This window comes from Fukomys damarensis, unplaced genomic scaffold, assembly GCF_012274545.1.
Source record: "Fukomys damarensis isolate Sample0158 unplaced genomic scaffold, DMR_v1.0_HiC HiC_scaffold_24, whole genome shotgun sequence".
NCBI lineage: Eukaryota > Metazoa > Chordata > Mammalia > Rodentia > Bathyergidae > Fukomys > Fukomys damarensis.
The window spans coordinates 5102915-5127671 of record NW_022900936.1 but is presented as its reverse complement, the minus strand read 5'-3'; the positions used below and the strand labels follow the sequence as shown (position 1 = coordinate 5127671).

General features: G+C 47.7%; 1 long non-coding RNA gene across 2 annotated transcripts in view; it reads right to left on the bottom strand.

Annotated features, from left to right (window-relative positions):
- The window catches only part of LOC104870778, a 28949-nt gene extending 6398 nt beyond the window's left edge, over positions 1–22551 (bottom strand). For both annotated transcript variants that reach the window (XR_782616.1, XR_782615.1), the window contains exon 1: positions 22458–22551. This is a non-coding gene — a long non-coding RNA (uncharacterized LOC104870778). The remainder of the gene's footprint in view (positions 1–22457) is intronic.
- Between the last annotated feature and the right edge of the window lie 2206 nt (positions 22552–24757).

Genomic DNA, 24757 nt, shown 5'->3' with positions numbered 1-24757 from the left:
ACCCTTGAAGAACAAGTCTCAGAGGTGGAAAGTGACGTTCCACCAGGTAGCCACAGAAACATTTTCACTCCACAGACACTGAAGATTTTTCTCTTCTCACTTGAATTCTTCCAGAACATTCTCTGAGAATGCTTCTGCCATCTAAAGCCACAGAGCTGCCTTACTCCTCATGGACAAGGGTCGATGAATGGCACGGGTGAGGCCAGCATTACAGCTGTGGTGACCGTGCAAGGGCACCAGCACCCGAGCCTCCACTGGCATTTTGGCCTTTTTCCTGAACACCATTACATCAAGAGGCAGCAGCTTGCAAGGGAGACATCAATTCCAGCATGAAAAGCAGCTGACGAAGTGCCTGTCCCCTGAACGTGCTCAGTAATAAAGAGCCAAAGATCAATGAGGCCACCAGAGCCTGCTTCCTGCAGTCAATGAGGTGAGCACTGACAAAAATGCAAAAAATGCAAATACCCCTCGAGTGAGGATCGACTCCCACCACCCCAGAGTTTCCCTGGCCCCCATCTGCCAGGCTAAGGCCCTGGGGCCTCCCTTTCCCATCCCTGGGCTCACGAGCAGTGTGCCTAGACCAGCCCTGCCCACTACCGGAATCAGAAAATCGCCTCACCTACCGGAAAGACCAGCACGGAGGGTTTGTTAATAGAAACGTTATTTTGTCAACACATCCTAACTTTATTACTACTGTTTTTCAGAGAATTAAACGTTCTTAATTGCTTAGTTTTGCCTTATAATGTAATTTTTAAATGATAGGTTCAGCATAACCCACAAAAACCGAGGTTCTTTAGGGTTTGCAAGGATTTATAAGATTTTTTTTTAAGGCGTCTTCAAACCAAAGCTTTGGGGGACGGCTGGCCCGTGAAGAAACAGCCATGCTGATCCCCATTTCACAACAGGAGGAGGTTCTAGAGGCCAGGGGCAGAGACCTACTCGGTAGCTCTCTCTTCAGGTCTCATCCCCAGCACACAACGCCCGGTCTGCGTGTCTGGGGAGGAGCGGTGGAGGAAGGGGGACAGGAGGCGTGTAACCAACCCCACGCCTAAGTTAAACAGAGCAAGGTCTCCAAGGAAACATGGCAAAAGGCATTCGGGTGAATCGCTCCACGCCTGCATCTTAACTGTCTGCATCAGGAGAACACCTGGAGGCGGCTGGACCTTTGGGGTGCTGTACTCATCAGCGGATTAACCCACTAGTGCTCATAGTTGGGTGGAGCCCAGGTGGAGGATGTGGTCGCGGGTTACGTGGAGCCGGCCGACCGTGGACTAAACCTCCAAAGCCCTGAGCCAAGTAAGCCACTTCCTCCTCGACGTTTGTTTGTCAGGACTTTTGTCCCAGCACCAGGAAATCGAATTTCCTTAAGGGAAGCACGCAGTGAAGGTCGAGGGTGGAAATCCCCGTTAAAAGGGAGGAGCAGCACATACAGTCCAAAGATACAGGGCCCAGAAGGACTGGCCCGGCCCACTGCCGGCTGAATCGCGTTCACAAGGACCGCCCCTCCCCGTCTCCGTCCACCGCCCCCGGTACAGACACGCAGGTGTGTCCGGTGTCCCCCACCCGGCATCACCCTGCCCATGCCCCTGTGCTTCTGAGGAGAAAGCACCCGCACCCTGGCCTGGCGGTGCCATCATGGATAAGAAAGCGGTCTGTCCATCTCAGACAGGGTGCCACCACCTTGCTGCCCCGTGGGGCACCCGTCTCCCCGCCCCCGGACCCGCAAAGCCTGCCTGGGGCCTCCTGCACCCACTCACCCACCCTTGCTCTGCATCTGAATGCTTCCTGGTTCTGCCGACCAGAGCTGATGCTGGCCTGGCATCTCTTTCATGCCCGAGGCGAGTCCTCACGCACGGGGGTATCTTTGGCGGCTGCCTCTCCGGTAAATTTCTGGACGTAGCTTCTTGCAACCTGACACTCTTCTTTCTGTAATTTTATCCCTGGAGTCCACACGGACTTATCGACTTTTTTACTAATAACACGTGTTTTGCACCCAAGTCCTTTTGCACCCCTGAAGCCAAACACCCCAGCCTACATTTTCTTCTGCGCAAGTTGTGCCTTCACCTTCCTTGAGGCCAGCCAGAGTCAGGCTGATGGGGCGGGGTTTTTCAATTACAAAATGAACGGTGCAGTGGCTGACACGTAGAAACCAGGCGTTTCCTCAGCAGCTGCTGCAGTCAGAGACCCAATGTGGGTCATGGGACCGGCTCAGCAGCCACAGTGGCCCATTTCCTGCATCAACTCGCTGGGGTCATGGGTCAGAGTCCAGATGTTCGGTTAAAACGTTATTCACAAGGTGCCCATGAAATTGTTTTGGGATCGAACCAACATTTGAACTGTTGGGCTTCGAGAGCAAGTTCCCCTCGCAGATGTGGGCCTCGTGCCATCAGCTAAAGCCCACAACTGAACTAAAAGGCTGAGCTCGGCTATGAGGAGGGACTCGGCTCCGCTTGTCTGCACCTGGCCTGTCTGTCTTTCCCTGCTTCACGTGAGAACTGGGCCTGCACCACTGCTGCCCTCAGTTCCAGCTCACCAGCTGCAGATCTTAAGATTTCTCCACCTCCGTGACCCTGCTCTGTGAGCCAATTTCTTGTACAAATCTCTTCATCTGAGGAGCACACTGGACAACGTCATGCGGTGTCATCAAAATACACAGAGGATGCCTACTTTTTTAAAACGTAGGCCAGTAAAAGCCACGTCGCCGTGGAGGCCCCTCCACATACTCTGCCTCATCGCTCTTGATGCTTTCCGAAGCAATTCCAGAGTCCTCTTTCTGAGTGTCTCACAAGATACGAGCGAAATCTCAGCGAGTGCTGCTGCCCAGTGCCACCAACAGAGAGGCAGCTCATAAAAACACGGCGCTGTGTCCTCGCCCACTGGGCCCCCCAGATCTGGCCTGGTGATCTGGCTCGGGCCCAAAGTCAAAATGACAATGAATTTAAATATTCTGAATCCATTCAGGATATCGGAGCAGCCACAACAGGGCAACTGAAGACACACAGGAAAGAGGACTCCAGAGCTGCTTCGGAGAGTGGCGAGGAGGATGGGATGAGTGTGTCGGAAGCAAGGCGGAGAACTTTGAAGGGGATTAATGGAAATGGTTTAATTCAATAATTTTTAAAAATTTAATCTTTCAGCATATGTTTTTGAATTTGTATACCACATATGTCATATGTGATACAGGTTCTGCTTCCCTGGCAAACCCTGTAGCAGGTAAATTCAAAATTTCAGCGGCTGACGAAGAGCAAACTCTTAATGGATTTTTTTGGTGTATAGTTTCCAAAAAAAATTAATTTGTGGTACGAATGTGGCAGGCATGGTGTCATCAGATGAGCATCTGAAACGTGTTCAAAGGCCGACACCAGTGCGTGCCGGCTGCCCTGTGAGCTCTTACGCACTCTATCCACCATCTTGCCGATCGGGTAAGATTCTCATCTGTGCAGCAGTGGAAACCCTCCAGGAGGTGTTGAGACACGGCTGGTGAAAACTCATTGGCTGGCTCCCACCGGGGACCAGGGAGCAGCACGTTCCGCACCAGGAAACTCTCCAGTCTCTAGCCAGACCACCAGCGGTGCTTCCAGAAACCGCTAACATCCGGGCCATCTTTTGAGCTGAGCCTTTGCCTGAAAGGCTTTGATGCCAGCTGAGCTTCTTAAATCCAACTGAGGCAAATGCAGATCCACTGTGAGCAACCCCCACTGTTGAAGTCAAACCTGGATGTGGGCTGAGTTCCACCTTCCCCTTGGATCTGGATGAAGTAAGCCAATCCCCAAGTCCACCCAGGCCACCATGGCACCAGACATGTCCCCTTCCTTCTCATGGGTCCTGGGTTTCCGGTCTCAAGGGACACGTGCTACAGTGTGTGCTGTCTCTTCCAAGTCTGTGTAGATTCTGCTGGAAAGCGAAGCCCATTCCTCTGGCTTGTACAGAAATACCCGTGTGCTCACAAACACATGTATATGTCCGCACTGGACACAGAGACCCGTGCACTCCCAGGCACCAGCACATATGGGTACTCATGCATCTGTAAAGGTGTGCGCATGAATGAGTTTGCACAGGTCAGCACACACGTGTTCATGAAGAGGCGTGCAGGCCTCCCCTGCTAAGCTGAGCCACACTGAGCATCTTTCAAGGTGACCGGCTGTGCCGAAGTCTGGTGGCCAGAGGGAGATGAAGAGAACTTTAGAGGAAGAGCAGAGCCAGGTATTTCTGTTCTGTGCAACCCTTTCTGCTCCTGCCCTGCTGCCCCCAAGCACCCAACACTGGCTTCCTGTTTCTGTCCCAACATCTCTCTTCTCTCTCTCCTGTCTCGTCCTTCTCTTCCTGTCTTTGGCAATGCAGTCACCTCATGAGCTGTGGGAATCCTCACCATACACAGCTTCTTTCAGGCTTTACTACCCCAAAATCATCTCAGGATGTTTTCCAAAACCCATGGTGGTTTCCTTCTTGGGAAGATTTCTGATACCTGTTCATTAGATCATGGTCTTTTTCAAATCTCTTTATGTAGTAAGAAAGAATCAGTGCCTCTCATAGTCCCAAAAGACAAAATCATGAACACCATAATCCCAAGTATTGAAATCCCAAAAGATCAAAAGCCCCCAGAGCCTAAGATCCTGAAAATCAGAAACCCGAAAGATTAAAATCCTGAACATTGAAATCCTGAAAGTCCAAATCCCCAAAACTACAAACTCAAAAGAACTACACTCTGTAGAAATGAATGTGAAAACTTCTCTAAGGAGAACCCTGCCCTAAAGGAAAAATAGCACCTGTCCATTGACATGCAAGACTTCAAAATTCAGCTAACAGCATCAGCCATCGCTCAAGTGCTGGGAGGCAGCCTGGGCCCCAATCCACCGTGGGAAGGAGAGCCACGCCTGCTCCCAACCCAGACGCCATCGCTCAAGCGCCAGGAAGGTAGCTGCACGGTCGCCCCTGAACCCCCATAACTCCCCCACCCCTGCACTCTCAGACCTCCTGACTGTCCCAGTCTTTGGACCCACTCTGCAGAGGCAGAGGTGGTCATCAAGGGTATTTTTCTGAGTTCCCAACTTTGAACATCTTTAAAGAAAGGGCATGGGAAACCTGTAATGGAACGTTGCGGAGTTCCACCATTCAGAAGGTTGGGGAACTCAATCTGGGCCTTGCAGCCCAAGGTCAGTCAGCGTCATGGGGTTCAGCCATCAGCTAAATGAGATCAGGGGTCTTGCATCCTCGTTCTGTCTGAGCCATTAAATGGTAAATACACTATATTGAAATTTTGTTCACTGTAGACATGTTCTGGACTGCTTCTTGATTTCAATTTAATTCAAATGATTTAAGGGTGATAGACTAGTGACTACTACCGGTGGTCAGTGTCAAAGTTGTGCTTGATCTTAATGTGTTGCTGATTGTATCAGTTGGGGTAAAGCATTGCCGTTGATTTGATGAGCTGTTTTCTCTGATGTTATGAAAATAAGAATGTCTGTGGGTCGTTAGAGACACAGAAGCCAGGGCGCAACTATATCAGGAAGATTTGGGTGATAATCCAGAGATTAAACCAAGGACAGTCTGACAACAAAAATTAAAATGAGAAAACACTTAAGCAAGACACAAGGACAGACTTCCAATTCACCAATGGCAAACAGTAGGGCAAATGAGGATGAAAAGGCTGATAGTGAACCACCAGGACACCCTGAACTCAAAGCACAGGAAGTAACAAAACAGATCAATCAGGCTCTAGAAAAATTCAAAACAGAAATAATTTCCCAGATAACCATAGAGATAGTGAGCAAAATGGAAGTCATGATTCGAGACTCTAGAGCAGAAACTGACAAAAAAATAGATGAGCTCAGGACCATGATAGAAGCCATGAAGGCCCAGCATAAGAAAGAAATGGAAAAAATAAACACCCAACATAGGAAAGAAATGGAATCCATAAAACAGATTCAAACAGATATCCAGGAGATTAAACACTCTATTGAAAGTGTACGCAACAGAATAAAAGAATGCGAAGATAGACTCTTAGATATAGAAGATAAGATTGCAATCAGTGACCATGAAAAGAGAGGTCTCTTAAAAACAGTAAGAGATCATGAGAAATCAATCCAACAACTCCTAGATGATACAAAGAAGAATAACATAAGACTGATAGGAATACATGAAGTAGCAGGAGAAAATACAAATGAGTTCAAAAAGCTGTTTGCAGAATTAATGACAGAAAACTTCCCAAACAGAGGGGGAGAATTTGACATTAAGATAATTTGAGGCATATAGGACCCCAACTAGCTACAATAAAAAAAAATCTACACCTAGACATCTAATAATCAAGATCCCAGAAACCCAACAGAAGAACAAAATTCTACAAGCAGTAAGACAAAAGAAACAAATCACATACAAAGGAAGCCCATCAGAATCACAGCAGACTTTTCAACACAAACCCTTGGGGCAAGGAGAGCCTGGAATGAGATATTCCAAGTACTAAAAGAGAACAACCTCCAACCTAGACTGATGTATCCAGCAAAACTCTCTTTCAAAATGGATGGGGAAATAAGACACTTCCATGACAAAGAACACCTGAGAAACTACATGAATACCAAACCAGCACTACAAGCAATTCTAAACAAGATCCTAGAAAAAGACAATGAAGGCAACAACACCATGAGGCCCAACAGAGCAAATCAAATAGGCAAGGCAAGAAATTAAAAGGAGAAGGTGAAAAAGTAAAAAGAGTCAGCAAAAGGCCAATAACATGTCAATAATAAGTCAGTACATATCAGTTATAACCAGCAATGTCAATGGCCTCAACTCACCAATCAAGAGAAATAGACTGGCAAAATGGAATAAGAAGCAAAATCCAACAATATGTTGTATACAAGAAACACACCTAGTGCAAAAAGAAGCCCACAGAGTGAAAGTGAAAAGATAGAAAACAATTCTCCATGTGACAGGAGCCCAGAAAAAAACAGGGGTAGCAATCTTATTTGCAGACAAAGTAAATTTCAAACCAAAACTGAATCTAGTATTATTGATGTAGGACAGTACTGTATCATACCTCTATGAATGTAAAATATCTAGTACCTGCTTTATGATACATAGTAGGGACCGTGCTTTATCAGAGCTACATTTAATGATATTACTCTAGAATGTTCTCTTTCCAGATGATGATTAAGAGGCTAATAGAAAAAATGGTGCCAGGTACCACAACAGCAACAGAACTTTGCTGTTGTCTGGATATTATTCTTTTCTTTGTTTTTTTTTTTTTTTTTTTTTGTTTTTAATGGAATGTGCTGAATGTCTATAATTTTGTTCAGATGACTGCAGAACCTGGAAAAGCTGTTGCTGCTATCGATGCATAACATACTATTATTAGTCTTTATATATATATATATATATATAAATTGAATTTTGGGAAACTTTAACGGTGCTGCCAACTTTGGAAAAAGTCATCCCAATTTACTGTGTTAACTTGGCATTGTACAGAAATGGACAACCATATTGGTCTAGAAATGTTAATTTTTTTTTCCATGTGTACAGGGGTAACACATCGTACTAAATATGTAAGGTCATATCTACGTGGGTTTGATTACAGAAACTAATAAAGTATTCTCTAAATAATGAAAAAAAAACATAAGATAATACTACAAGAGCGAGAAGCAATTTAAATATGTTCAGGGACCATTTTCATCTCCAGAATTAAGGATTATTTTAATGTTACATCATTGCCTTTTCTCTTTTACTTTCCTTTTTAGTTTTATTTTAGGATTCCCTATTTTTAATGTTCATACAGAGATTTCTTTTACTGAAATACCGAATAGTTTCTTTGGTGTGAAAAACTATAGTAGCACACAGGATCCTAATGATATGATTAATAATGTGAAATAGGAAGTAAAGGGCTAAAGGTGTAGGGAAAGTGGGAAGGATGGGGGAAAGGTAATAAGGGAGTGGAAAAAAATATGAGAAACTGAAAAAATGGAAATAAAGTGTAAATGGGGAGGGGAGGGGGGAAGGGAGGGCAGGGACAAGGGGAAAAAATGAGAATCAAGACCTATTATGTAAAGGTACAGAATCCCAATGATGAATGTAAATGTACTGTATACCTAGATTGTATCAATAAACTCAATAAAAAGAAAAAAAAATTCAGCTAACAATCATGAAAGCGAACAGGCACAATCGCTCATAACCACCCCATAATACACTTTGTCATATTTCAAATCATTAGCGTTTTGTTTTTTGATTTCATTTTGTTTGTGGTGTGGGACTTTCTCTGAAGCTTTCTTCCCACTGTTTTAAATTGTCAGCATTATCTTTTTACCTTTCACTATGCTAAGTACTTCATCACTACATCATTACTAACCCCAAAGGTATAGATTGCATGAGGGCTTTTGCAGAGCTGGCTTTCATTCACCAGATGTACATCTCTGCAAATCCGACTCCACAAAAGCTGGCTTCACTTACTGTAGGCACTGCGCAGGTCCTGAAAAATGTTGCCGTATCCTCAGTACGTGAAGACGTCCCAATCGTGCATCTGCATTTCTAGGACGCAAAACTTCTCAAGACCTTGGATTTTTGGGTGACTGTGTTAGGTGTTACTGAGCCGTGGCGGTTTTGATCAATCTCAAGCGACCTTGGGTGTCCTCCTTGGCATCATCATGACTAGTTACAAATCTGGGTCACCAACTACAGTGACAAACATCTATACATTGCACTTCTTGACCTCATTTTTTGTGAATATGATTCATCTGCTCATAGCTCTTACACTCACGTGACTCATTAGCCCAGCTGAGTGCTCACACTGAAACGATACATGTGTTGTTATTGCTATTTTATTGTACGACGTGGCCTATGAACTCTTGTCATGTTTTATATTTCTCAAATAAACCCCCTCTTAAAATGTAAGTAAATAACTTACTTAAGGATTTTTTTTTTCCAGAATTAATTGAATATGTGAGACCTTAGACTTGAAGGACTTTGATCTTTTGGGATTTCAACATTCAGGATCCTGACATCTGAGATTCTATCTTTTGGCATTAGGTCTCAATTCCAGAAGGAATCTACTCTTCCAAAAAAAAAAAAATTTTATTTTCCTGGGCTAGCTTTCCAGTGGGGACCTTTGAGTGGAGTTTCAGTCACTTCCCACGGAACGCCAGGTGCCTCTTAGGTCCTTCCTAGCCCTCGTATTTTCACAGGATGAGCAGCATTACCAGACTTTCAGAAGGGCTATAGGCCAGGCTGTCTGCAGTCTGCCCAAGACCAAAGCTTTTTCAATGACTAGGCGGTTCCCTTCAGCGGCTGATGAATGTTTTTGATCCCTTGGGCCATCTTCCTACTGCTCACCCTTTCCACGCCCAATTTAATTCCCCATGAAGTGTGTCAACTGGAGCGGGGGCTGGGAAGCCCATGGACGTGAACATGACACGGTGAATTTGGCATCCTCAGAGGCCATGGGGTCAGGACACTGCCCAACCAACCTGCCTCCTCAGGAATGTGGATGAGCCTGCTGCTCTAGCACTAACAAAAGGCTCCACCTCTGAGAGGACAGGCAGAATCCAGAGCAGGGCCCTGTCCTCACCAGGAAGGGAAGGAATGGAATTTATCCTTAGCTTCAAAGTGGGGTTACTGGTGTGCAAAGGTTTTGATGTCTCAAAAGTCTGCACTATTTAAACTGCAGCGTAAAAGACTAATAGAAACTCAGCTTAGCATCCCCCCTCCTTGGGACCCCAAACTGCAAAGTCACCAAGGAATCTCAGGAATCTCTCTATGAGTCCTATCTCTGTCGAGTGGAGGATGAGGACCTTGGAATATGGCGCCGTGTGTGCGTGGACTCCGCTACCAGACAAACGGAAGCCCAGGCTCAACAGACGCCCCGCCCAACATTGTTCAGAATCTCAAGTGACAGTCCTCCCTGCTTTGCAGAAGCAGCTTCAAGACCTGCCATTGATAAATTTAAGTTTCGGCAGACTTTCTGCCCCGCGCCACCCCAGCCACACAAAAGCCACAGGCCATCCACATGGAAGTGTAGGCTTTGTCGCCGCGTTCTTGGCACCTCTGCTAAAGTTCGTCCCCCTGTTGGGTATCTAGGTCAGCGGTCCCCAACCTTTTCGGCACCTGGGGCCAGTTTTGTGCAGGTACTTTTTCCATGAATGGGGTGGAGTGAGGGCTCAGGACGACTCAAAGGGGCACACCCAGGGTCCCTCACATCACAGCGGGGTTTGTGCTCCTGTGAGAATCTAATGCTGGCCTGGATAGGACAGCAGGTGGGGATCCGACCCATGGGAAGCGTTTGTAAATACAGGTGAAGCTTTACGCCTTCACTGTCACCTGCTGCTCTGGGGGCAGGCGCTAGGGGTGGACCCCTGGTCTAGGTGAATGCAGGTTGTGTGGGTCTAGGACAGAGGTGCATACAACATGCAAGCAAACACTCCAGCCCTTTTAAAAGCTTCTCCCCTTGAATAAAAAATGAATTTCCCTTGGCTGGGAGGAGGGGAAGGGGTGGACTCTGTCGTGAGCTTCCGGAGCCTCCCTGGGAAGTCTGACTCCTGGGCAAGGACTGCCTGCCTGTGAGGCCTCAAAGGAGAGGAAACTGGTTTCTTCCCAAGACGATTCTTGCCAGCGCCTTGCAGTGCACAAAGTAAGTACAGAAATGTGTTGAGTTTGGAAGAGGATCTTCTCCCAGTCGATCCCAATGACACATGTCCCTGTCAGAAACATTACCAGCAAAATATATAAATCCTACAAAACATGCCACTCGGCAAGCAGACGAGGCTCAATCTCACTTTCCTTGACCCTAAACTATTGGTGGAACTTAGTCTGTCTGGGTTGCTGTAACAAAATAATTAAAAACCAGGGGCTTGTACAAAGCAATTTCATTGAAGTGCCCTGATCAAGTGTCAGGAGGGCTGGTGTCTGGTGCCGGCTCTGTCCCTGACTCGTAGATGGCCACCTTCTTGCTGTGTCCTCACAGGCTCTTTCTTTGGTCCCACAGAGAAAAGCAGACACTGCTATCTCTTGTTCTCTTCTTAAATAAATTCCACTGTGTCTCTTTAAGGTATGCAACATAATTTTATGGACTATGAACAGATAACAAAAAGTTTACTCTAACGAGGCCAATTAACATAGCCATCATTTCATAGAGCTATTTTTTGTTTATATTTTTATAACAAGAACACCTAAAATCTATTTACTTGGCATGAATCCTATATACAGCACAATGCTATCATCCAAAGTTCCCATGTTGTACGTTCCTATTCTCAATGAACACCTTTCCCATCCAATGCTTTCTGTCTTCTAATCTCCACCTCTCCACGTCTCCCGCTTCCTGGTTGCTACTGTTTTGTTCTCTATTTCCATATACTTTAATTTTTAAAAAATATTCCACATACAAGTAAACCGTGCATAATTTTCTTTCTATGTCTGGCTTATTGTACTTAACATAGTGATCTCCAGGGCAGGGGATTTAGCTCAGTGGTTCTGCCACCTGCCTCACAAGCACAAGGACCCATATTTGATCCCTGTACCAGAAAACAACAACAACAAAAAAAAATAGTGATCTTCAGGTTCATTCATGCTGTGGCAAGAACAAAATCTTTTTTGTTGAATAATATTCCACTATATATATATGCACCACAGTTTCCATATCCATCGATAGACACTTAGATTGTTTCCACATCTTGGCTATCGTGAATACTCACAATGGTAGCCTTCATATGAGGATTCTACTCATTGATTAGGGACACAAAGCTCATATTCTCGTGTGACCTTAATTACCTCTTTAGAGGTTTGGATCTGAACTGTCCCCCAAGAGGCACGTGGGTTCAGAAGTGGGGTTTTGGAAGGTGATTAGATCATGAGGACTCCCACTTCATCCACGGATTAATGCGTTGGTGGATTTAGTGTTTGATGGTAATAACTGGAGAGCAATGGAGACCTAGGAGATGGGGCCAAGATGAAGGACTGGGTCACGGAAGCTCTTGGGGACGGATCTTGCCCCTTCCCCCTTCCTCTCTGGCTCTGTCTAGCTCCGTCTGCTTCCAACCAGCCATGCAGTGAGCAGCTGTCCCGTCCTCTGCCAGGTCCCTTCCACCATGATTCTCCTGCCTCACCTACATGCAATGGAGGCAGCTGACCATGGACTGAGCCTCCTAAAACCGTGAGCCAAAGTGAACCCTTCCTTCTTTAAGTTGACTTTGCCAGGCATTTTGTCACAGTGACAGAAAGTGCACCCCCTCCCCTCATCTCCAAAGACAACTACACTCAGGGTTCCAGTAAGTGAATTTGCGGGGATAAATGTATCCAATCCAAAACAGGGTCTTTCACCCTTATTATGCTACCTTACTGTATCAATTAGAGGGAAAAGTCATGCTAACATTTTTAATATTTTCAATCACAGCATCCTAAACTTTTTCATTAAACTCTTTTCTTCCATATTTATGAAAAACAGATAATAGAAACAATCAAAAACAAGAACACAAATTAACACGATAAATCTCCACTTCTTCAAATCACTGTGTAGTTGCAGCTCTCTTTCGATCCTGTTGGTTGTAGAAAATACAGATGTTTCCTCCCCCCGGCACATGACCTACATCTCCTTTCCTTGAGCAGATTCTTCGTTTCAGTGACCATCAGAAGGATGGGAACAGATACATTTGGAAGAACCCTCTGCCATTTAGCTTTGTGGGCATGGGTCAGTAACCAGCTGGGCTCAGCTACCCAACAGATCTGGACCTTGCTCAGAACACTGTAGGTTTAACACAGTCCCCAAAAGAGCACAGAGCTGGAAAATCAACGAAAGGCAGGAACAAGAGAAAAATAAGATTTGCTCCCTATGGTGAAAGATATAATCTTCCTGTAATACTTTCTATTCCCCTGCAGACTGGAAATCATTGTTCTGTGTTTCCCATGCTCACAGAGGGAATTGTGAAATACACGGGTGGGATTTGGCATGGCCTCGTGCCTTCCTGTGTGTGGCTCTTGGGACTCACAGACAGGCCTGATGCTGGTGCTGTCTACCAGGCAGGAGGACCCAGGAAGCAGCTGCTGATGGCTCATGCATTCCACTCCATGCCAGGCAGAGAGCTGTCTGCGACCACGCATTCCTTATAGAGCCTCATCTGGCCCCTGCCTGGAGGCTCCCTGTTCCCATGAGGGTTCCTAAGGATGCCGATGCAGGACATCTTCCCCTTCCATCTCAGTAACAGCAATGGGACTTCATGCCGTTCTTCCACTCCCTTACTCAGTGGAGGAAGTGACTATGCCAGAGGAAGTTCCGGAACAATTCTCCAGAGTAGTGGTCCCCAATATTTGTGCCACCAAGGGCCAGTTTCATGAAAGATGATTTTCATGGACCAGGGGTGGGAGTGTTTGGGAATGATTCAAAGGAATCCTCATGCCAGATTCCTCAAACTCGTAGTTCACAGCAGCGCTCAAGTTCCTGTGAGAATCTGACAGGAAATGGAGCTCAGACAGTGAGACAGTGATGGAAATCAGCTATGAATACAGAGAAAGTGTCACTCTGCGCAAGTCTGGTCCTCCAGACTGCAAAGACAGCCCTGTAGGGACCGCGTGTCCTGCGCCTGCGTTCAAGGCTGCTCCTACTGGCCAACTCCCATCTACCCTGAGTTTGTGTCAGGGTGGCCACATGTTTCACACACTGTTGCAGCAAGCAAACAGCCAAGCTAGGAAGAGGAACCCAGGATCCCCCCTGAGTTTGTGCCTGTGTGAGAAAGAGTGGTTAAAGCACCACCATGGCCATTGCCATATTGGAACCCCAAAAGCAGACCTGCCCAGCTCCTTTTGCACCCTACCCAGCCCTTCCTCCACCCTGGATGTGAGGTGCAGATGGAGGAAAAGAAGCCACCAAACCAAAGGGAAAAACCAACCCTCCTGTACCACGGCAGACTGAGCACCTGTACCAGCCCTGGGGAGCAGAGAAGCTCAGACTCACTAAGTGAGGATTTTACAGAGTCCCCTGCCTGGGCTGGACACACCAATTGCTGACTTGAGACTCTGAGGGGAATCAGGTACCCAGAGAACGATGATCTGAAAGTAACCAGAAGGTGCGGGACCTGCCCTGATTTCAGTCAGGGCGGTTATGGAAGGAGAGCTCGTCTAGGGCACCACCGGGCGGCTCCCAGGGAAACAGAATCCGCCTGGAAACAGCCAGCCACCAACTAGGGAGCCCTCCTGGCTCATGGGGACGGTCAACGGTCAATGAGCTGACTGGAGGTAACCATAGATAACCCAGGCTGGGCACTTGGGGAATGGCACATCCAGGCTGATTTTGCCTACGACTCTGGGTAGCCTGGGGGGATCAAAAGACAATGAACCTCAACTTGAATGAGTTTTAAAGTAACCCTTACTGACATGGTGGTACAAGCCTATAGTCCCAGCACTCCAGGAGGCGGAGGCAGGAAGATGGGAAGTTCAACCTCAGCCTAGGCAACTTAGCAAAATCAAAAAACATGGGAAAAAGGGCTGGGATGTAGCTCAGTGTGAAGGCCCTGGGTTCAGTCTCCAGCACCAAATAAATAAAAGTTATTCTCTTATGAATGACTGTCCTCACACACACACTTGCTAACAAAATGCAGGACGCCTTGTTAAATTTGAATGTCAGATAACCCAGTTAAAATTTAAATAAATTTGAGTATAGTATGTCCCCAATAGTGCAAGAGATATACCTATATTTAAAAATCAATTGTTGGCTTTCTGACGTTCAGATTTAACTAGGCAGCATATATTCCCGACAGCTTTATTGAGTAACCATTTATATACTATATAATTTACCCATTTAAAGTACAGGGTCCAGTGGTTTTTATTTAGTACGGTCACCAAGCTGTGCAATCATCATCACAACTTTAGGACCTTGTCATCACCCCAGAAGGAACCCCGTGCTCATTAGCTGCTTTTCCTTCCCTAAATCCAGCCTCTCCTCAGCCCCACTTCCACTAATCTGCTTTCTGACACTATAGATTTGCCTATTCTGGGCATTTTGCCTAAGTCAGAAGCACAAAACGTGTGGTCTTTGATTTACTGTAATTTTTAAGGTTCATCTATGTTACAATTGGTATCAATATTTCATTCCTTTTTATCATCAAGTAACATTCCATCGTATGGAGATAGCTTGTTTTATCAAACTGATGCAGTTTTGAGTATCTTCTTTTCTCTCTCTCTCTCTCTCTCTCTCTCTCTTTTTTTTCTTGAGACAGGTGTTACTAAGTCACTAAACTCCCTGGCCTGGGCTTGAGCTTGCGATCCTCCTGCCCCAGCCTCCCAGAGTGCTGGGATTCCAGGCGGGAGACACCACGTCCAGTTAGTGTTGTTTCCATTTTCTGGCTACTCTGAATAGTGCTGCTGTAAATCGTTGTGTACAAGATTGTGTACACGTTTCCGTTTGGATATATGCCTGGGAGAACAGCCAGTCCTATGCTAACTCGATGTTTAACGCCGGGAGAGATGGTCAACATCTTTCTCACAGCAGCTGTACTATTTTTTAAAATTCTTGCCAGTAATGTACAAGTGTTTCCATTTCTTCACATCTTCCTTGTACTTCTGATTTCTCTTTGCTTGTTTGTTTTTAATGACAGCCAGCCTAGAGATATGAGATATTATCTCATTATAGTTTTCATTTACATTTTCCTAGTGGGTAATGACTAGCCTTTCTTATATTTATTCATCATCTGTGTATCTCCTTTGAAGAAATAGCTATTCGGGTCCTTTAGCTGTATTTCATTAGATTTTTATTATTGACTTGTGAGAGTTCTTTTTACTCATTCTGGACCCTAGGCCTTTCTCAAACATATGACTTACAAGTTTCCCCCCTTCTATAGGTTGTCTTTTCACTTTCTGATAGTCTTTTTCGAGTGCTAGAGATAGAACCCAGGACCTTGTACATGCCAGACCTGTGACACACAACACTTTTTTACGACTATGAAATCCAGTTTGACTACATTTTGCTGCTGTTGCCTGTACTTCCCTTGTCATATGCAAGAAGGCTTCGCATAGCCAATAGTCACGAATTCTTTTGAGGGTTACTGGGGATCGAACTCAGGACCTTGTGCTTACGAGGCAGACGGCAACACCACTGAGCTAAATCCCCGGCCCTCCAAATTCATTCTTCAGCCTGGGTATCCGGTGGCCCCAGCACCATTTTTTCAGGCATCCTCTGCTTTTATTGGCTGAATCTGGCACCCTAGGAAGAGGTTCAGCAGCGGGAATGAAGAGTGGGCCTCCTTAATTCTCAGGAGTTTGAGGGTGACCCTTTGCACAGTGCTACTCCTTCCCTCCTTCCTCTCATTCCCACAGCCCTTGAGGACCGAGAGCAGAGCCCACCGAGTCAGCCCCCTGTACACTAGATGCCAGTGCTGCCATTGCTGACCCCGCAAAGCCCATGTGGCCCTGTGGAGCTAACTCATGGCTAGGATCCCATTATGTGCACTAATCCTCCCTTCCACTCCTAGCTGGAAGCTCTATGCCTTGAAACAGCAACCGAAATTCATGAGTCTTCCTTCTCACGGTGACCAAGGCCCTGCCCAGGCCTCCTGAACTTCCTCCATCCCCCAGTGGACTTGACCAAGATGGCAGCCTCGGAGGCTCTTCTCCTCTCCCAAGCCCTCTGCACCATGCCACTGCCCTACCCACTGCTGCCTCGGTAACCACTGGGCCATCAGCCACATGCCCAGTGGATTCCATTAGGGAAATTCGAGATGGCTGAGCTCCGATGAGCTGGGGTTGAGGCTGCTGTGCAGGGCTGCTCTCTGTGAGGAGACCCCTCTCCCCAGCCCCCAACACTGCCCTGCCTGGCTTGTCACCCCAGAGCCAGCAGGGCAATGAGGCGCAGACTCAACGTGGCTCACCACTTTCTTCTGAGTGTATGAAGTCACTTCCCCGGAGCAGCTCCACCATCCCCACACGATGACTGTCCCGTCAGCAAGGGTGAATAACACCCTCAACACACCAGTGGATTTTCCCCCCAGCCAGCCGGGCATGGATGACAAGGGGCAAAGAATGCGCCTGCCGACTTGGGGTTAGGCGAGCCTCTGTGAAGCCTTTGGGTCTCTTGATTCACAGCCGGGAAGGATGACTGCCCCTGCCAAAGCTGCCTGGGCGACACCGGGGACAGGAATGAACCCACTTCCCCAGGGCCTGGGTTAACTGAGTCTCCACATCTGCTGGGTCAGGCGGAGGCAGAAGAACCAAGAGCAGATCCACCTTCTCTGTTAAAGACCAACTGTTTTTTCTATAGTCACAATGGAAAACAGGCCAGTACACTTTTGCACAATCAGTGAAATACCCTTAACATGTGCATCAGCCAGAAGTCTCCCAGCAAAATAGAACCTGTGATGCGCACACACACACACACACACACACTACAAGGGGTTATCAAAATGTACAGCGAATGTTTAATTCTGAAAACTTTATTACAGCAAAAGACACATTGCCATTAATCCCCCTCAAAATACAGTGGTACCTTGGTTCACAAACTCTTGTTCGGGAACGATTTGGTTCACAAGCAGAAGCATTTGCCAAAATTTTGGTTTCGTTTGTGAACTCTGCACTGGGTGACAAACACAACCATGGCCATCTTTCCTACATGAACACGAACATGGCCATCTTTTCCAGAATCGTGGAGTGAATTAAGTTTGTGAGCTGAGGTACCGCTGTATTCCTCCTTGCTTAGAACGCACGTATCCCATTGTTCATGCCGCTTTCTGTGGCAGCTCTGGAGTCCTCTTTCCTGAGTGTCTTTATGAGATGTGATGAAAAATAGGGTGAGTGCCGGCGAGCGCCACCCAGCGGAAAGGCAGCTCGTGAGACACGACGCTGCGTCCTCACCCACCTTAGTCACCAGCTCTGACACCGTGTGACTTCTGACGCTTCCTCGAAGTCAGAATGACCACGAAAGGTCAACATTTTGAATCAACTCAGGACCCTGAGGCAGCCGCTAAAGACACTTAAGAAAGCGGACTCCAGAGCTGCTGCAGGAAGTGGCCAGAACAAGGGATGGATGTGTATGAAGCGAGCGCAAGTGCTAAGGGGGGTTCAAGGCAATGAGTCTTTTGCTATGATACATTTTTAAACATTCACTGTATTTTCCAATCTCACCTCATAAATATGTGATCTTATAAATATATTAAATTTATATATAAAATGTATGCTAAAATGATACATGTGTGTCAAGATTAGATAGAGACAGACAGGGGGAGAGAGGGAGATTTCGAGGACCTGGTGCATACTCCAGTGGATCTGCCATTCGAAGTCTGAAGGGCAGGGTGGAAGCTGGAGACCCTTAGGCAAGAGCTAATACCTTCCTCCACTGAACCTCAGTTTCACTCCAGAGGCCTTCTACCACTTAGATGCATCAACCAGGCTAAGGAGGCTCATCTCTGCTGCCTACAGTCCACTGGTTCAAGTTTTCACCATGTCTACATAGTCCCTCCCCACAACACCAGGCCAGCACTTCCCTGAATCAAGAATTAGCAAACTGAAGCCTGTAGGCCAAATCTGGCCCACCGCCTGTTCGTGTAAATAAAGTTTTATTGAAACACAGCCACATCTGTTGGTTTACACATTGCCTGTAGCTAATCTCAGGCTTTAAAGGCAGAGCTGAGTAATTACTCAGATGGCCCCAAAGCCTAAAATATCTGTTGCACTACTCTTTATGGCGAAAGTTTGCCAACCTGCAGAGCAGAGCCCAGGCACTCTCAGATCAGGTGCACTACAACGTGTCTAACCTCTCTGCAAGTATGGAGCTTAACTGATGACTCAGTTCCTTATTTCCTTGAGGATCACACACACACACACACACACATAAAATAAAATAAAATAAATAAGTAAAACCTTAGAGGAATGGAGGCACTGAATGAGAGGATTTCTCTTAAGGGCTTTGGGACTCAGGAAATCAGGTGGGAGACCTGGAACATGTGACTATGTCACGGGGCTTGAGGGTGGTGGAGGTGGAGCTGGGTGATCACAGCACAGGAAAAGAGCCCACGCACTTGAGGAGGAAAGGGAAGGACGCTATTCCGCCCCCATCTGCAGACACCCGGGATGCTAGGCCAGGCTAGGCGATGTCTCTCCGAAGCCTGGTCCATGGGCACGGTTAACTCACACAAGGAGCCACAAACTCTGAGCTACAGGAGCCGAAGACCCAGCAGGGTCATCATCTCCCCAAGGAGGGGCTGTGCTCTCCAGGTGGCGATCGGAGTGGGCGCCCCCGGAAGCCCTCACGGGACGGCACCCCAGTGCGGCAGGAGTGGACGTCCCGAGTGTGGCAGACCCACGTTCTCAAGGACAGGCCTTAGAAGGGGAGCTCAGCCCCCTGCAGGGAGAGATGGCCCAACATTCCCAGCACCTACTCCAGGTGGGCGACGGTCAGCAAATCCTGGAGTCCATGGTGGGGACCACATCCACCTCCAAGTATTCACTTCTTTGGGAAATGATAGCAACCACCGTTCTGCCAACCCAAGAGAAATTTCCCAGAATTTCCAATTATTTGTGGGGCCCTGGGCCATTGGTCGCCTTGATGTCGGCTGCTCCAAACCCTCAGGCAAGGGAATCTGGCAAGGGGGACACTCTCGGGGGCAGGAAAAATGTTCCATCTTCCGGTGCCCGAGGGAAACCGGAAACGATACTTGTTTTCCCAAGAAACTCTTACCAGGGGCTACTAGGCCCCGAAGAGCGTTCTCATCACAGGGAACCCGACAGTGAGGGTTTCTAACGTGATGGGGACTCAGAAATGACTGCGCTGCTCCTCAGAAACATTGTCACTTCCCTGGCTGCTCTCGGCCCTGGCTTCCAGTGATTTTATTACTGCTGTTGCTTTGATTTTTTGTTTTTTTTTAGAAAACATCTTAGTGCGTTTCCACCAGTTGTCATGGAGCATCACAGAAACTTCCTGGGGGAAGAAATTGCTTCAAAGGCTCACGGTTCCAAGACACACACACCCCACATGCACACACGTGCATCAAACTGTGAGAGAAAAAGGAAGCAATTTTGAGGAGGGAAAATATTGTGATATGATCTATACACTCATCTCTTTTTTGGCACCGGTTTGGGTGTTCACCATCTGCCGTCACCTACAAATTATTGGCTGTCATTACCGTGTTATGATGACACATGACAGTAAATACAAAACTAGTGAAGCAAAATGATAAGTGGCAGCTGCAGGTAAAAGGCCTCAAGAACAAGCGGGGAGCAGCCTGGAGATCCTGGGCGCACGCTGGTGTCTCTGCGTGGACACAGTTCGTCCACTCAGGAGCGCAGGCCACGCTCCAACCTCAGAACACCGCACGGCTTCCTGAACGATCCGCAAAGCCCCCGAGCAAATACCTACACGTTCCATAATGTTGGGTGCCGAGACAAAACGGTCTGCATTTTTCCCAGACAGATGAGCGCACAGAGCTTCTCGCTCTCCTTCGACCGCCAGGATCACCTGTACGTGGCGTCGGGTGGGAAATGTCAGAGCTCAAATGTGGGGCGAGCGAAACAGCACCAGGGTGCCGCACTGTGCCAGAAAACGGGCCGCGCTCCGAGGCTCCGCCCTCCACGCCAACAAAATTACGAGGATGTGCCTGATTCCTAAAGCCATTTGTTCTCTTAACGAGATAGAGCTGTGCGAGCAGGTATCTACTAGGAGACAGAAGATGGGATCCATCCCTCCGGCGTGTTTGGGCCGCGCGTGTCCCTTTTGGGCCATCCCGGGTGCGTGGGGGCACCCGCCCTTCCTGCCCCTTCCTGCCCCGCGGTTTCCACCCGTCCACCCTCGCTGCAGGGCCGTGGGAGATGGGACGCTGAGCGTGGGGGCCGCGGCTTTCCCCCTTCACTTCCCATCCGTCCCTGGAGATAGTGCCCAGTCTCATTTTTAACTCTTTTCTTTCTCTCTTTCCTCCTTTTTTAGATGCCTGTTGGGCTTCCCCCCCCCCTTTTTCCATATTCTCCATTTAGAAACTCGCATCATGTGAGTGCGTGCATGTGTGTTACTCAGAATTAAACCCGGGGCCTGCGGCCGCTTTGTATTTTGCGTTTTGAAATAGGGCCTCATGAAGTTCCTAGGTTGCCCACCCGGAAATCTCATCAACCTTTTCTTTTCTTTTTTTTTTTTCCGCTCTTCACCAAGTCCCAAAGTTTAATGGAAAACCAAGAGGAAGAAGCAAGTGGGAGAGGGAAAAAATGCTAGAAAGGGGGTGGAGAGAGGAAACGCTGCTCACACAGCCGCCAGCACAAGGAGGGCAGGGGATCCTGCAGCTTCCTGAGCCCCTCAGCACAGACGCAAGGCCCGGGGAGGAAAGAAAACCCCTTCCCTCGCCACAGCTCTTGGCTGCGTGGAGCTGCCGGCAGCGGTCGGATGATTGCACCCCTCTTCCCTTCCCCGACGGCCCCTTTCGTGCCAACACAGACTCTCCGCAGCGTGGCGAGAAAGCCGCAGCCTTCCTTCCGGCTCTTCCTAGCCTCGCCCAGAAATCAAGAGAGACTCTGCACCCACGCCCGACCCCTACTCCCCTATTCTGTGTGCCTCCGACAAATAAGACTCCCCGAGACTGTGGCCCCTGCTGGCAGCTCTATCCGGTCACCTCTGGTTAGCGTGGGATCCTGGTGGGGAAACCCGTCTCTCCTTACCGGATGGTTGGGTTCTTGTTACCATGGTAACACACCGACGCACCCCTAATGGCTCAAAACAACACACACTTTTTATCTTACAGCTGCGGGGGTCAGAAATCTGACCTGGGGAAGAGTGGGCCAAAATCGAGATGCCAACAGGTGCGGGTCCTTGGAAGCTTTGGACACACCCATCAGTAGCCGGGGAAGACTTGGTGTTTATTTAAACCAGGTTTTTCCATGGAACTCCTGGGAACGAGACGCAACTTTGTGGATGGGAAGAGACTGCACAAATCGTCCCCAGGAACTCGGAGGGGCGCGGTCCCACGTTGGACAGTCTTCCTGCTCTCCAGGAACGTGGTTGTCGCCCTGCCCCAGCGCCTGGCCTCCATATGCCCTGGTCCTGGCCTCCCTTCGCCCATCCCAGTGGCAGGGCCACAGCCACACACAGCACAGACTCCTTCCCCGTGTGCCTCCGATCCTGGCTCTGCAGACGTTGGACCTGGGGGGCTTGTGCTCCATCCCCCACACCCGCTGCCCAGTGCTGTCCCTCGGTCCTCCCGTGACAGCTGTGCTAGGTGAGGCACGGCCCGTCCCTCTCCTCTCCTCCCTCCCCACGGATGTGCTCTGCACCATCAGCAGCCCCGGTGAAGCTTCAGGGTGCCGTGATCATACGGCAACAGCCGCAGCCCGGAGCTGGTCAGAAAGGCCCCAGTGTGACACCCGAGGTAGGGACGTGGGTGCAGGAGGGAAAGCAGCCTCTGCAGCTGACAACACACATGTGTTTTCTATCTCTGGCTCGTTAGAGGCAGCTGAAAATATCATTTAAATGGATCCAGAAAGTGGGGCACCACGGATGTTAGGACTGGTGGGGAGTTTCGCATACTTACCACAAAGTCGGGCCTTGTCGCAAGCCGAGACGTCAGGATCCTGCCAGCAGGTCCTAAACCTGAAAGGATGAGGACAGAGAGACGGGAGGCACCTTTCTTCTTATGTTGCTTGCTTTAGTACAGAACCTCTTCCTTTTATACTCTCCAGCTGCATGGGAGCGAGGGCTACACGGGAGCGAGAGTACCGCCCACACATTCCAGAGGGAAACAATAACGACCATTATGGGTTACATCTGCTACTAGCTGAACTCGCCGGTGGCTATGGGCGAGAGCACCTCCGTGCCAGCCAGGTGACGCAAAGTTCAATCATGGCTAGGCCTGTGTCAAGGCTCACCATGATGGCTCGCCATAGGGCCTGGTGGCGCACGTGTCATCCCAGCCCTCTGGAAGGCTGAGGCAGGAGGATCCCAGGTTCAAGCCCAGCCTGGACAACTTGGCAACTTAGCGAGGCCTGTCTCAAAATAGAATAAAAAGGTGAAGGTGGGTGACAACGTAGCTCATTCTGAAGGCCCACTGGGTTCAATCCCCAGTACCAGGAAAACAAACACAAACCTGGTCCACAGAACTAAGAACCAGTGGCGGTGATGAGGGGCAGAGTCCTCCTGGGATGGCTCTGAGCTCTGATCTCGGGACATGGGGCAGCCCCGCCGGATGGTGGGACAAGAGGAAGTCCTGGGGACCTGGCCAAAGGAACCAAGAGCCCATCAGAATAAGCGCTTACCCAATAAAATGTATAAGACTAGGCACCACAACATGTTAAACCCGAAGGTTCCTAATGATATTCAAAAGCTCATGGCTGAAAATGGAAGACAGTAATGCACCACATCACTCTCTCAAACTGAGAGAAACAGGTTCAGGCTTCTACTGCTTTGCCTTCGGAGTGTGAGCTACGGGTTAACAAAGGGCTTGATGCAGAAAAGAGCCCAGTTAATTAGCAAAGAAGAAATGAGCTGGGGTCAGATTCTGAAGCTCCTGATGAACCAGTGGGCCGAGGCTGGAGTAACCACGAGGAAAGAGACCCTGGCACCAAGCACTGCCCGATCGAAGGGCCCCGTGACATCTAGGACACGTGGACATCCGTCATGGTTGAGATTCAATAGGATTAGACTTCTTGATTGAACTACTAAAGTACAGGAAAAACAAAGGATGGAAAAATATGTTAGACGAAATCAGGGGGTTACCTCAGTGACATACACGTCTCCTAGTGTCACATGCATACCATTTATATATATGAAATATGATGAACATTCGAGTTTTAAAATTTATTGTAATGAAAGATACATTGCCTTTAATGACACCCCCCAGAAATTGCCATAAATGTTTGCTTGGTGAAGGGTGTCAGAAAATACAGTGAATTTTTTAACTTAAAAATTCCCACTCACTTTGAACACACTTATCCCATCATTCTTGGCAATGTGTGTTTTATTGGACTACGTTTTTTTAAATTTAAACACTCACTATTTCTCTTTATCACTGCAGGCCTGCGTGTGCATGACATTACAGGGCGAATACACTGACTTCCTCAATAAATAAGTTCAGTACAATGAAAGAGATGTGTGAACAAATCTACCTGAAACAACCTTGTTTGAATCGCAGTAAAAGCTGTCAAAAAACAAAATCCCTAAGACAAAATGGTTCTGTGGTTTTTTGGCTTTGATCTGTGTCTTGGCGCTGGGGATCGAGCCCCAGGCCTGGGCACGATGGCCAAGAGCTGTAGCTCCAGCCCACAAGGTACTTGTTTCTAAGTTCTTTGTCTTTTCCTCATCTTTCAGATACAACATACTGAAGGGTTTAAGGTAAAACTATATGAGTCATTGAAACTGTTTCCAAATATAGTATTTGGTAGGAGTGGGGACTAAAAGGGTAAAAGAAACAAGATGTAGGATATTTGCACGTATGGAAATGTGGCAGTGAATGCCATTAACTTGCACAATTATCATGTGTTAACAATTACAATAAAATGAAAAAGAAACAAGATTGGCCATATACAATATCGATAATTACGGAAGCTGAGTGGCCAACATATCAGGCTCATGCTAAAAACAACCACTCTCTGATTTGGCTTGCTTTTAAACTTCCATAATAAAAGGTTTTTTAAAATCATGCCTACAAAGAATTTTCAGTGACAGGGAAAATCCTTATGATACAATAGTAGGAAAAAAGCAAGAAAAATAGCAGTTCAGCAAGATGCACACAAATTCAGTAAGCCCTGTGCCAATGTGTTCAAGGAAGCTACTTTGGGAGGTGGTATTATCAGGTACACTCTGATTTTCCAACTTGGATAACTAAGGGAAACAGAC